This window comes from Rhinatrema bivittatum, unplaced genomic scaffold, assembly GCF_901001135.1.
Source record: "Rhinatrema bivittatum unplaced genomic scaffold, aRhiBiv1.1, whole genome shotgun sequence".
Taxonomy (NCBI): domain Eukaryota; kingdom Metazoa; phylum Chordata; class Amphibia; order Gymnophiona; family Rhinatrematidae; genus Rhinatrema; species Rhinatrema bivittatum.
Window position 1 is genome coordinate 72,042 of NW_021821041.1, and position 13,150 is coordinate 85,191.

At 43.0% G+C, this 13,150-nt stretch overlaps 1 pseudogene; it reads right to left on the bottom strand.

The window, feature by feature from the left end:
* Positions 1 to 13,150, bottom strand: part of LOC115082387 — a 96,815-nt pseudogene that overhangs the window by 66,490 nt on the left and 17,175 nt on the right.

A 13,150-nucleotide genomic window follows, 5' to 3' on the forward strand; every position in this document is an offset into this window, starting at 1 on the left:
TACAAACCCCTCTACTTTTGGATGTGAAGAAGGCATAAAAAACCTGACCCACCTATTTCTTACATAGTTTCTCATGCTCTTGGTCCTTCGGGTGCGACTCCTGTAACAAAGCTATGTGCACAGATCTTTTTTTTTCAAAAATTTAAGATTTTTTCTTTTCACAGGTGTTGAAATGCCCCGTACATTCCAGGACACACACCTCACTGCCTTATTAGCCATGGTCAAAAACATAACAAATATATCAGCTTTGCTGTCTCATAACGTATAATGTAAATACTAACAACATTATAACATATCGGCTGTGAATATCTCTCATGAAGACTGTCAATTTTGGCTGTAACACCCTACCCAACATTTATCTCTTCCTTTCCCCTAACCCCCCCAAAACAGGAGATGACTGAGCCAGGGCTTCCTTCAGTTACCAAACCCTTGACCCCTACCATCCCTAGACCAGCAATGCCACACTCCCCCCCAGAGCACATCTCCCAGGTGGGAGAATCCTTGAGGCTTGAGCTCTGCCCTTAGCGATCCTTCTCCTCCCACACCAACCTCCAAAGTTCCTCCCTCCTATTCCTCTTCATCTCCCTCTTCTCTCCTCCCCTCTCCCCTACCACCTTGCCCTATCTCACAGACCAAGACTTTTCCGTACCCATCTCCCTACCCAATCACCACCATTCATCCTCCTGCATCCTAATGTGCATTCAGAATGTACCCTACTCCTTACTTATCATAAAGGCACCACAACAAATACTGAAGCCAAAACAAGCCATACATCCCTTATCTGACCTCCTGTCTTACCCCAGCATATTCCCAATTTATAGTTTTAGCATTTATAAAAGTCACCAGCTGGAACAGCCAGCAGACAAAAGACTGAAGCCATGCCTGGCTGCACTGCACTACTGAGCTGTCTCCCTCAGGCCAGGCCTGATAGCTGCGAGGCCTGCGATCCCCCGGCCCCTTTTCCAATTCGCTGTCATCTGGAATTCTCCACTTCCATGGGGCCATGATGCGGCTTATCCACTACTACTACAATACCGGCTGCTTTGAGGATAGGCAGCGCTTCTGCCTCCGATTTAATCTGGGAGGTGATACCATTCAAAGTAAATGCCAGGCTGGATGGGAATAACCAGTTGTACTTGATCTTCTCCTTCCTACGCACTGTAGTTACAGATTGCAACTCTCTCCGTTTGCAAAGTGTGTCCGATGAGAGATCCTGATACGATGCCAGGTGTTGGCCGTCCCAGGAGAATGCTGCCATGTTTCCCGCTTGATTTATCACTCGTTCTTTCAGGGCATAGCTGTGAAAACAGGTTATTATGTCTCAGGGCACGTTGCGTGGCGCTGTGCCCAGGGCTCTGTGCGAGAATTTGATTTTAATCAGCAAGAGCACCTGAGTTTCGGCTCCTTCCGAATCTGCACTTAAAATGGTTTGGCAAATTTTCTGAACCTCCAGTTGCACTTTACCATACAACTCAGTCTCCGGTAAGCCCCGTATCTGCTTGTTTGAGTGCCTAGACCTGTTTTCTAAATCTTCAAATTTATTTGTCAGTTCTTGGTTAGACTCCTGCAGATTGGTTATTGTACCCATCAACTGCATCAGCGACAAGCGCTGGTCTTCCACTCTCTTTCCACCTCCTCAGAACCTCGGACAGATCGGTGCGTAAGTCTGAGGTGGTCTCCAGAAACTCATCTTTTAAGGACTTAATGTCCGATTTTATGTCCCGGAACCAAATGCGAAAGTCCTCCCTGGTAAGTGCATCTTTCTTACCTGCACACATTAGCACACTTTCCTCTGCAGGGCCTGCTTCACTGTATTTCCCTCCGCCTGCTCTGCCATGCTTCCGAGGGTCTCAAAGTGGGATCCACTTGAATCGTAAGAAAACTGACGATTTTTTCCGATGGGGGGCATCTGGTATCACCCTGTGCTTGCCTCCAGTTGATTATTAAGAGCAATTCACTAGCTTAAGCCAGCATTAAATGCACTTTATGAGGATGTTTCGAAGAGCGATGAAATCAAGCGACCATGTTGCAGTGATGATGTCACTTCCCACTCGTCAAGACCTCTTCTAAGTCCATTTTATATTCTCCAATGCAAAGGCTAACACTTTATAAAATGACATAGCAACATTTTTTTTTTGTTTTAATTAAAAACCACAGATGGTAAGAATTCTGAATATGGTATGAGAATACTGCAGTACGAGGTTAATTATTTTATTAAATAGACTTGGAAACAATATAGAATTGTCTTAAATTTACAAAAAAACAAAAAACTCATTAGAAAACACAGGCCGATACAGTACAGTGCGCTCCAGTGGAGCGCACTGTTAGTCCAGGTTTGGACCCCTTATACAGTAAGGGGTAATAGCACATCGAAAACGCGCGTCCAACCCCCCCCGAAACTAATAGCGCCCACAACATGCAAATGCAAGTTGATGATCCTATTAGTTATTCCCACGCGATACAGAAAGTAACGCCTGCCCAAAGCCTGGCGTTAATTTCTGCCGGCGCCAGGGAAGTGTACAGAAAAGCAAAAAAACCTGCTTTTCTGTACACCCTCTGACTTAATACCATAGCGATATTAAGTTGGAGGCCCCAAAAGTAAAAAAAAAATAAATAAATTAAAAATAAAAATTAAAAATCGGCCCGCGGCCCGGAAGACGGACGCTCAATTATGCCGGTGTCCGTTTTCTGAACCCATGGCTGTCAGCGGGTTTGAGAACTGATGCCAGCAAAATTGAGCATCGGCTGTCAAACCCGCTGATGGCCGCCACTCCTGTCAAAACGGAGGCGCTAGGGACGCGCTAGTGTTCCTAGCGCCTCCTTTTGTTGCGGGCCCTAATTTGCATGGGCACCCTCCTGAATCGTGCGCCAAGGAGAGTGGCCTGTGCGCTCGCCAGCTCTCCCGCGCATCCTTCTGTATCGGCCTGACAGTGTGAGAAAGTGCTGTGGATATTTACTGCTATACCCACATCACAAATCAAGGTTTTGGATACAGCCACACAGTTCATGCTAAACCATTTGAAATGTGTTAAGCTCAGAAAGGAAGAACGTTACATAACAAATTAAGGAAAAATTCCTAGAAAACAGCCTAAAATAACAAAAGACACAGTTAATACCTGAAGGTATGAAATGTCTTCTAGAATCTAGATCTTCATGCGCCTCACTTTAAACTGTAGCTAAAAAAGCTTAGCTGGTAGAGAACCACAGAAATCACAGTGTGTGTGTAAAGTAAGAGCCTACTTTACAGAAGACTGCTTTTGGAATCAAAGTTTTTTGATATTGTTGATAGACGTGTTATAGTGAGGGGTTTTAAAGAGAGGCATCAATACAATTTTGTAATCAAAACAAAAGTCAAAGAATGGAAGGCAAGGTCAGATAACAGACCCCATTAACCATACCTGTTTCTGAATTGATACTGAATTTTCCATGTTCATTTCCACTGGCTATTAAATAAGTGATTTCTGCATTAGCCTCAATGTCTCTGCTGGTGGCATAAACTTGAAGGATTTCTGTCCCAGTCGCTGTATCCTCTGATACAACAGCACCGTATTCTCTGTGTTCGAAAACCGGAGGATTATCATTTATATCCAGAACAGACACCACAACCGTTGCAACAGAGGACAGCTTCAGAGGTGACCCTTGATCTACAGCTTTCACAGTCAGTGTGTACATTGCCTGCAACTCCCGATCCAACGGCTTCTCCAGACTGATAATTCCAGATAATTCACCTATGGAGAACTGTCCATCCGCAGAGTTCACCAATGAATAGTGAACTTTACGATTCAAGCCTGCAATCAAAAGAGACGGGGAAAAGAAGCTGAAATGGCTTTCAAGAACTAGGAAAAAAAAAAACGCTGCAATACATTACTCTAAGAATATACATGAGCACCATTCATCTAATCAAATGTGCAACTGAAACAACTTGCACGACGACATTACAACAGCATTAACTTAATTATATGTGCTTTAGTCTAAACAGAAAAACCAATAATTGTATGGATACTTTATATCTGAGCCCTAGCCTGTAATTTATTGTGCAATTTATTTGTTAAATATCAACTATTGTTGCTTTGAATTAGAAGTAAACATTGCCAGCGTATGGATAATGTTTTCATATTGCTTAAATTACCCAAGCCACACAGAAGTTGAAACATTTCCCTGTGGAATTGCTGTGCATCATTTATTCAATCTTTAATTCAACTCAACAACAAACAATTGCAAACCACATCGTTTCCTCTTCTCTCTCTGGCTCACTGTGTATGCATGTTTCTAGCCTGTAAGTAGAGGCCAAGGACCGTAACAGAATTCAGGAAAGCCTGGGATATGCAGAGGGATCCTTAGCTGCTGAGAAGTGAGGTGAAAGCCATAGATCAACTATCTATAGTCTATACCATTGCAGAAAAATAGAAAAAAAAAAGAAAACCAGGCAGTCTAGATGGGTTTTAAGGACTTTACCTGCCATCATATTCTATACGTCTATGTTTCTTATTGAAAGAATGTGCATTTCACTTTGCTTTGGTTTCAAACATTATCCAGTACAAAGAACCAGCTCTCAGAAGCGATTTCCCTTGGTTATAAAAACATAGCTGTGGCACAGAACACCACCTTTTTAGCATACAGAGGAAGCTCCTGATGACATTATATAGTCAGTCATGTCAAGACAAGACATGGTGCTGTTAACCAGCCAAATCATACGCTTATTATAAATCTCCTCGGGCCACATTTCAAGTGCAAAGCTTCCTTGCTATACATTCCAATACAATGTCATCTACAGGACAAACTCAGGAAATTTTAGAAGCAAGTGGGAGGGCTAAAGGGGATGGTGGATAAGGAAAGTACAGTGTGGGCACTCTGTTCTCTAGTATCTCAGTTTAGAAATCATCCAGCAACCACACTGCTAACACACATTGGGCAGATTTAAGGCAGGTTTGCTTTGATTTCACATTTGTCTTTCTTCCCATTAAATATGGGGAAAGAAAAAAGATGGCTGAATTGCTAAATCTGGTGACATTTTTGCATTGATGCAAATCTTTGACAAATCCTCTTACCACGTACCCACACAATTCACCATCTATGTGAACATGCTCCGTAGCTGAAAAACATTTGATGTAGCACTGCAAACTAGCATCAAGTGCCAATCATTCTGAAGACTTTAATTCTTGCTTGTAGTCAGCAAAAAAAAAAAAAAAATTCCACTAGCAGCTTTACTGGAGCAATTGCAAAATAATAAAAAACAAGGCAGAAATAAGCTACTTTTTAAGTCACTAGGTTGAAAAGTGACAGTTAACAGGGTAGATCAATTTTTGCTCATTAAAAATTGTTACCATTAGCAGAATAAGTCACAGGAAAGGACAAGCACGGCATCTAAAATAAAATCAAAATGTTGTGCATTCTAAATCAGCTTTGTTTCCTTTATGTACCTCTCTCAATTGACTTAGCACATTTCTATACATTTTCTCAGACCCCCCCCACCCTTAAAAACTCAATTAATTCAATATCAAACTGAAGAACATATGCCCATTAATAAATCATGCTCTTTAGACAGTAAGGACTAGATGGTGATAAGCCTTAGAGCTGGCTTTTGGCAAGGAGTAAGCTGGCTGTCCAGGTTATCACAAGGCACATAAAACAATCCAAATTTAGGGGACAAACTTGACTTTTACAGTCCACTGGAAGAAAACACTGGCAGACGAACACGAGATAAACAAAATATCTATAAAAAATTTAAAGGAACAAATAAATCACAGATGTACAAGAGAATAAAGCCTTGGCTGCCTGTTCCTTTTGTCTACTTTATAGTATGTTTCAGTTTTACTTTTGCACGGATTCTTTTCCCAAATTCCTTTGTCTGCAAACTTCTCTTCTTGTGCAGTAAAAAATTCGGAACTGGCTCATAGCAAATTCAGAATTATATAGGAAAACCTTTCTAAGCAGCAAGAAAAGGAAAACGCATACAGGAAAGGAAGGAAACCTGTGTCTTGGATGTGAAGGTTTTGGAGACTTCTGTATCTGGCAGCAGGACTTCTTAAATCCAGTTTTAAGAGATCGTCAGCAACTCGAGCATTTAGATTTCACTTAAAGTGGCCAAACCAGCTATTCTACAGTTATTAGTAAACTACAATCCCACATGAAATCATTTTTTTGATCTGGCAGTTTCCGCCTGCTGTTCTGCGCTTCCAGTTCAGTTGGAACCGGGATAGGGAAGAGGGCCTGGCAACATGAATCTTTATTTGCAACAACCTGTGCCATTCCCCCTTCCCCCCTTATTTTGTATCCCCTCCCAATCTACTTTAGTCCGAGCACGATAGCAAAAGTCATAAGCCAGGGGGCTATGCACTAGGACTCTTTCTAAACCTTACAATCATGGAAAATAATAAATCCAGCCACTAGGTGTCACAACTGCACACTGACTGACTGACTTCCTTGCACCTCCCCCCCCCCCCCCCACCCGGAAGGAGGAGGGAGAGCAGCAACACTGCCTTAGCAACATCCGCAGTCCTGGCTCAAATTTCAGTAGTATAATTGAAATAACCTTTGCTATCAGATTTATGGGTACCTGTTTTCAATTACAGGAGGTGGGCAAAATGGCGCAAAAAATGTATATCTACATATATTTTTGCAAAAGTTTCCCCTCATCTTTTTATTTAATCAAATTTATTTCTCGCTTACTGCAAAAACGCTCAAAGCAAGTTGCAACAGTAAAAGAAATTATTCATGATAAAGTATCACAGAATTTACCATAGATCATTGAAAAAATATATCATTATCTAATAATTATTAAAGAATGCTTGGGGGAGGGGGAGAAAACACTTTTTTTTTTTTTTTTTTTTAAAGGTGACTATCACAACTATGCCTCTGTTGGCCTGAATATGATTTAACATTTCAGAATGTACAAATGCAGTCAATCGAACACTCCACCAGGCAACACCTGGCATTTTCTTCTTAATTGCTAGCAACACAGCCAACAGGCATGCACTGTAGCTAACTGCAAAATCAGTGCCTGTAAAAAAACAAAGGGAAACCAGCCTTCTTAGATCTTGAAACCATTTTCAAAAACTAGTGCTAAAATAGGCAAAAATATTTTTTGTATCTTCAATATTCTGAAATTTATGGATAAACAGGACTGCATCCTAATTCTATCCTCCTTTAACAAAACAAAATAAAACAAAACAATTAATCCAAGGAACAGTAATTTCTACCTGCATCTGCATCAGTGGATAGAACTCTCATGAGCAATGTCTTGGGCTCGGAGCTTTCAAACACTGTAACGGTGTAAGAATCTGCAGAAAACTCTGGAGCATTATCATTGACATCTTCAAGTGAGAGAATAATATCAGCTTGGCAGAATGTCCTCCTCCATCGGTGGCCTTGACTGAAAGGCGATAAACGGCTTGCTGCTCTCGATCAAGTGGGGCAAATGTCTTGAGTTCACCTGTACAGCAAGAAATGAGCTTCAAATTTGGAGAGCCAGTACCTATTCCATGTTAGGCCTGACACATAGCGCTTTATCTATGCTCTGAGCATTAATAAAAGTGAACTACTGCATTGTTCCAGGTTGATTTTATCAACCTCTATTGCTCTTACAGCATCAACATATTATATGTAGAACACTTAAAGTAAAATACAGGTTTCTTGGGCTAAGATTATTAATGATTAAAGTTTTGAATTTCTTTATACAATTTCATTTTATTAAATTTAAATCCCGCTGTATCACAAATTCTTAAAGCAGCGTGGTAACAGCAAAGATCAACAAAAAATATAATCCGTAACATTTACAATTATCAATATACAAAAACAAGCATTAATTTCAGAAGCACAAACATTGCAGCCTGATACATTCTTCATACTCTCTTTTAAGTAAGGAGAAAATACTAGAGACTGCATAATTTAACTTACTATATTCTGTTTTCAAGTTTTTTTTGCAGTAGGCACAGGACAGGGTAAATATTTTTGAAGATAGGGACCACCATGTTTCAATCTCTAATGTTTTACATTATCTACAAAATAAACATTTTGTCTTATAGAGTTGTTTTTTTTTTTTTTTTAATAACAATCAGGCGATACAGTACATTGGACGCGCATTTTCAACGCGCTAGCGTTATCCCTTATTCAGTAAGGGACCGAAAACGTGCGTCAAACCTAATAGCGCCCACAACATGCAAATGCATGTTGATGGCCCTATTAGGTATTCCGGTGCGATTCAGAAAACAAAATGTGCAGCCAAGCCGCACATTTTACTTTCAGAAATTAGCGCCTACCCAAAGGTAGGCGCTAATTTCCTCGGGAACCAGGAAAGTGCACAGAAAAGTCGGAGGTCCCGAAAGTTTCCAAAAGTAAAAAAAAAAAAAATTTGAAGTCGGCCTGCGGCTGTCGGGTTGAAAACCGGACACTCAATTTTGCCGGCGTCCGGTTTCCGAGCCCGTGGCAGTCAGGGCTCGAGAACAGATGCCGGCAAAATTGAGAGTCGGCTGTCAAACTCGCTGACAGCCGCCGCTCCGGTCCAAAAGGAGGCGCTAGGGACGCGCTAGTGTCCCTTGCGCCTCCTTTTGCCTTTTATACCGCCAGGCCTCATTTGAATAGAGAATCACGCGCACAGGAGAGTGGCCTGTGAGTGCGCCGGGAGAGCTCTCCCGCGGACTTTACTGTATCGGCCAAATATTAGAAGCATATCTTTCATGTTTAAATACTAGCATTTGCCTAATCCATCAAAAGTATTTTTGCTGTTTCCTCTCTCATGACTCATTTCACATTTTAATAACTGAAGCAAGAAATAGATACTTAAAATGCACATTTCACAAGATAATACTATGGCATCTAAAGAACTGGGTAGATTTACATAACATGTATGCATATATGTTATGCAAATCATGCTGACTAGTATTTCTATAGAACCTGTGCTTATTTTCAAAAATGTTTTGAACAAAATGGCAGAAAAAGTTTTAGTGTAGCTCAAAAACAGATAGATTTTACCTGTATCTGAATTTAGTTTGAATTTTTCTGCTCCTGTCCCGTAAAGCGTGTATGCAATCTGTGCATTGGCATGAATGTCTGCATCAGTAGCAAAGACCTGTAAGATCACTTTGCCAGTCAGGGCATCTTCTGGAACTGTGCTGGTATACAAAGCCTACAAAGAGTTTACAAAGTTTTTAAAGGAATATTCAAAGTGGAAGCAATATATAGTAGTCTGACAAAGGATAGAAATGATAAAATGCCTGAAGAGTAAAGAGTTGTTTAGCATGATCAAATAGGGCAGCCTCAGCTAGTCCATGCATATAGAGGGTATAAAACAAAGGCTGGCTCAGCCTGTTCCTTTTGACATGGGTCTCTCTCTGGCCACACTACAGAGTTATGACATGATTTGAGCCAGGGATTAAAGCCCCTGAAAGTAAGTCTTGATTCTCTAATTATATTATATTATATAACAAATGATTCATTGATGTTAACAAATAAGCAAATAGACAAAGCACAATCAAGAAACTCGTATCCTCGTACATGTAGTTACTGCTTTGATAACCATATCTTATAGTTGTTTTACTGTGAAAAGAAAGTCTTCATAAAGCACGAGTGTCGGAAGAAGTTGAGTTGCAGTTTAGAATTCTCATCTGAAGATTCAGGCTGAGCTGTATTGTTCATAGAGAACGTATACACTTTTCAACAATGTTGTCTTTTATGGAAGGGAGGATGGGGCTTGTACCTGGCCGCCCGGGGTAATGTGGGTGCCGGACACATTTTGGAGCAGAAGCAGGGGTGGGGAGAGCTAGCCATGACTGGCATCGCCAGTCGGTTAGGGCAGAGTTATAGTTGGAATCTTTGTATTTCTAACGGTGGCAGGTCTGGGAGCTGATTGGCTGTAGGGAATTGGGTGGAGCATAAGGAGTTTGGGGGGGGGGGGTGCAAGTAGTATAGAGTCTGGACACTTGCCTGCTGCTGTTGCTGGTGTGCTGCGTCGGGGTTTTCGCTGCGTTTCTTTTCGTTAGGCCGGTTAGATTTTTCCCTATGGTCTGCTTATTTTCCTTCGGTCGGAGCTGGTTGCTGCTATGGATTTGGAGGTGGCGGCTATGGCGGGGGAGGACGACCGAATGGAGGAGATGCGAGTGGACCGCTCCTCAACAGTGGTCGTGGCACGAGCTGATGCAGGCAGCCCGTTGGGAGTGGCGGTTCAGCCTGAACCATCTGTGGTGAGGGTAGCAGCAGGCTTGATTCAGCTGCTGGTGGGGAGAGGGAGGCTGTTTCTGTGTCCCTGCTGGCAGACAGCATTGGACCTAGGGGTGTGTGTCAGGGAGTCTCAGTCCATCTGTCTCCTCGCAGGGGGGGGGGCAGGCAGGACTGGGCTGTTTGGCGTGGTGGTCTTAGTGCATCTGCCTGCTTTCTCTGCTGCCGTTCTTAGCGCAACGCGCAAGCCGTTGCGGACGTCCTGAGCAAGGTATCTATGAGCTCGTCAGAGGGGCGGTTTGCTGCACATGTGCCTGAGCACGTGTTGAATGGGTTTTAGCAAGACCTGGTAACCTAGATTCAGATTGGGCCAGTTCTGGTTTTGCTGGTGTTTCTCACGCAAGTTTTTCCGCTGACTGGGGGGTTTGGATTTGGAAGTCATCCAGCTCATTTCCTGGCTTCTTGGGAGAACTTGGGTCATTATCTCCCTGCTAAGGGTGAGAGGTCCCCTTTTTCTGGGCTAGGCATATGTTTTCAAGGAAGAGTCTCTTCTCCATGGGGGTGAGGGTGAGGCGGTCAGGGTAGTGTTCCTTATAGCTGACTGGTGGGTATGGATTTCAGGGGTTCCTCCTGGTAGCTGGGGGCAGGGGTTTTCGGTGGCTGGCAGCCGGATATTTTTCAAGTTGGCCTTGGCAGAAGGTATCGAGGGCAGCTGTCAGGGGGCTGGGAGTGGCATGGTTTGGTGGTCCTGCTGTGTCGGCTTCTCTTGTTCCTTCTCAGGTTTCTACAGAAGTTCACTGATGATCCAGATCCCTCGTGCCAGGAAGGGTGGAGGAATGATCCAACAATGGCAGCAGCTAATGCCACATGTCCTTCGACTCAGTTGGCAGGAGGGAAAGAACCTGTTTCAAGACAGCATGGTGAGTTGTTGGTGGTGGTTTTTCTGGGGCGGGGGGGGGGGGGGGGTATAGCAGCAGTTCAGCCTGATAATGTTCCGTCCTTGGATGGGATCTCGGGTTCTGGAGAGTCACTTGCTATGGCGGGTAGGTCTGACGATTCCCTTGGGGTTAAGAGGCGGGATAAGTCTAAGCGCAGGATAGGTCTAATTCTTCTGACTCGCCATCTTTTTCTTCCTCATCTAACTCTGTGTGCATTGCTTTTGGAGGGGGGATTTGGGGAAAAAGGGTCTAATTGGGGGCTCCGGCATTGTTAACTTTCTCAGAGTTGTGGGATGATGTGCCTTGGTCTTTGAAGAGGAAGATTCGACTCTGTAAATATATTGATATATTCCAATTGTTGGAGGGACGTAGGGGGCATAGGAAGGAGAAAAAGAAGGGCAGTGTTCAGCATACTCCTGGGACTCAAAAGATAGTTTCACGTAATATTAACTGAATCTCGGCTTTTGTTCAACTGGCGAGTGTGATCGGGCAAGAAGATACTTTGCAATATGGGCCTTTACTGGCTTACGTGGATGCGATTTTGGCTGCCAGTCGGGAGTATGAGAGTTGCTCATGGCTCAGTTATGATGAGCGATTTCGGGACCACATGGAGGAGAATATGTTTATTTTGTGGGGTACCCAGGATGTGGGCTTATGGTAACTCAAATGAATAGTAAGGTCACTGCCTCATCTGTGGGTGCTTCAAGTGGTACTGGTGGTGGTTCAAGTGGGCGGCCTTTTGAGCAGGGCCTGCGCCTGCGGGTGGTGCGGGGGTGAATGGGGGTGGGAGTGCTCGATGTCTGCTGGCATTTCAACCGATCAGTTTGCAACTTCCCGGACTGTAAATTCTGTCATGTTTGCTCCGGTTGCGGAGCTAGTCACCCCGTCTCTAAATGCTCTAAGTGGGGGGGGTGATGGAGCCACTGGCAGGCTGGCAACCAAAGGAGCTTCGAAATGAGTCTTTGGATAGGGCTCTGACTCCGAACCGGGTGTGTGCCTTTGTTGCCATGGCTTAAGGTTTACCCAAATGTGGAGGTCACTTTATTATTATTTAATGGATTTACGTACAGCTTCCGGATTCCTTTTTTGGATCCGTGGCGGGGGGAGGGGAGAGAATTACCCTTTGGTTCGGAAAATGGTCAATGTGGCCAGGGACAAACTGCAGGGGGAGATTGGATTGGGCAGAATAGCGGGGCCTTTTGTGGAACCTCCTTTTCAGTGGATGGTTTTGTGACCTTTAGCAGTGATCCCTAAAAAAGGGACGGGCAAATTCAAGTTGATTCATAATTTGTCCTTCCCTGAAGATTTTTCGGTGAATGATTTTATTCCTCATGACCTTTGCACTATACATTACACCTCTTTTGATTCAGCAGTTCAGTTGGTTCGGGGTTGTGGTCAGGGTGCACTTATGGCAAAAGTGGATATCAAGTCCGCTTTTTGGCTATTGCCTGTTCATCCGGATAATTTTGGATTTCATTTATAAGAACATGCCATACTGGGTCAGACCAAGGGTCCACTAAGTCCAGCATCCTGTTTCCAACAGTGGCCAATCCAGGCCATAAGAATCTGGCAAGTACCCAAAAAACCAAGTCTATTCCACGTTACTGTTGCTAGTAATAGCAGTGGCTATTTTCTAAGTCAACTTAATTAATAGCAGGTAATGGACTTCTCCAATCCTTTTTTAAACACAGCTACATTAGCTGCACTAACCACATCCTCTGGCAACAAATTCCAGAGTTTAATGGTGCGTTGAGTGAAAAAAAACTTTCTCCGATTAGTTTAAATGTGCCACATGCTAACTTCATGGAGTGCCCTCCTAGTCTTTCTATTATCTGAAAGAGTAAATAACCGATTCACATCTACCCATTCTAGAACTCTCATGATTTTAAACACCTCTATCATATCCCCCTGGGAGGCAGGGACCCCGACCTGCAGGAACACACTGCGGTCTGTCTCCTGACAAGAAACCTGTTATATATATATATATATATATATATATATATTTTTTTTTTTTTTTTTTTTATTTATTTTATTATTTTTATTCCGATTTCGATTTTTAT